This window comes from Triticum aestivum, chromosome 2A, assembly GCF_018294505.1.
Source record: "Triticum aestivum cultivar Chinese Spring chromosome 2A, IWGSC CS RefSeq v2.1, whole genome shotgun sequence".
Lineage (NCBI taxonomy): Eukaryota > Viridiplantae > Streptophyta > Magnoliopsida > Poales > Poaceae > Triticum > Triticum aestivum.
The window spans coordinates 600,222,283-600,223,917 of NC_057797.1; the positions used below are offsets into that span (position 1 = coordinate 600,222,283).

Sequence of the window (1,635 nt, forward strand, 5' to 3'; positions counted from 1 at the left end):
ACCCTAAAACCATGACTTCGGATGAGAGGGGGGAGTCAAGTGCAAAGAGAAAGGCAAAGTATGCTGCAAACAAAAACACCACGTGTGCTGAATCGATCGCAATGCCACGTCCAGATCTAACTAGCACATTGTCAAAACCTCATGCACATTGTCCGACTCTCACGCTTTCAACCCTCACGCAACAATACAGTGAACAAACAGAACATGCTCGTGTTGTCAATGCGGCCCCCACCTACATGAGCAACACGGAAACCGATGGTAGTTATCCTATCAGCCGTCATGTTTCATCATGTAATCATTCATCAGATATTTATAATGATTCGATATTGTTATAGGTGCATACCTAAGCAGAACCTTTGGTGATGGTGCTGTAGATGGCGACCTCATCGAAATCAATGAGCACCTACAAAGTACCGACCAGCAAACCAGTGATCTGGTAACAATAGCGGATAATGGAGCGGACGAGCAGAGTCATGAGTCCAGAGCTCGGCGTAGGACAAGAGAGCGAGCTTGCAAGGGCAGTATGGCGGCGAAGAAGCATCAGGAGAAAATTGGCAAGCAAAAAACATGTACGCTGGTACCACGTGGTGAGAGGAATGCTCTACTAGATCGGCGTAATGAAAGGTTTGCAGGTAGGGTGAAGACCCCAACCATCAGGTCCATCTCCAAACCGGACATGACCGAGATCAAACAACCTACTGGAGTTGAAGCACACGGTGCCTCGACCTCATCTAGCACACCGGAGTACACGATCAGAAGTGAAGGTAACACTCTCGTCCTTACTCTCCTTGCGTCCCTTGAGACTGAACCCTCATTTATTGGTTTCGCAACTGAGCAGACGACATGGACGCTTACCTTAGTCGTCTCATGAATGATAATGTCAACCCTGACAGCCTCTTTGACGATGAGTATTACCTGTTTGCTGGTGAAGGTATGTACACCCACTTGAGCAACATCCACCTGTTGGGAATATAACACTAATTATAAACATTGTTGACAGGCTCAGATGCTGATGACATGGAGCACGACGAATTGGAAGACTCATGTCACAATACCTGTGTCGACCATGATCCATTGGACTATGTCTACTCAAACCTCCCAGGCCACACACACAACCCGAAACACGCCGCAAATTGCGATCACTGCAAGGCCAAGAAGTTTGTGTCCGAGGCCCCGGGATTCTGCTGTGGCAGTGGGCAGATCCAACTGAAGCAACTGGAGCCCATCCCGGAGCTAATGAGGCTTTGGTCTAGCATGGATGCGGACTCAAGGCATTTTCGGGAGAACATACGGTTCTTCAACGGCCACTTCTCCTTCACAACTCTCGGCGTCAGCCTTGATGAAAGCTACACAAACATGAAGTCTGGGGTGTACACATTCCGGGCGCACAGCACCATCTACCACAACGTTCATTCCTTCGGGCTAACATCACGTCCAGATCATCTACAGTTGTACTTCTACGACGACGACCTAGGCCTAACCCATCGCAAGGCTGCCACCGAGCAATTAGACCAGGATGTTGTCAGAAAGTTGGTGGACATACTCAGGGAAAACCCGTGCTCCCAGCAGTTTAGGAGTTTGGGTGCGCACAGGGACAACCTCGATGATTACAGGATAGACCTCAACACTGACCAG

General features: G+C 49.1%; 1 long non-coding RNA gene across 1 annotated transcript; it reads left to right on the top strand.

Moving 5' to 3' along the window:
• Positions 1–731: 731 nt before the first annotated feature.
• Positions 732–1,046, top strand: LOC123185668 (uncharacterized). The gene is made up of 3 exons (XR_006493459.1): positions 732–764; positions 839–931; positions 1,001–1,046. It is a non-coding gene; the product is annotated as an uncharacterized lncRNA (long non-coding RNA).
• Positions 1,047–1,635: the final 589 nt, after the last annotated feature.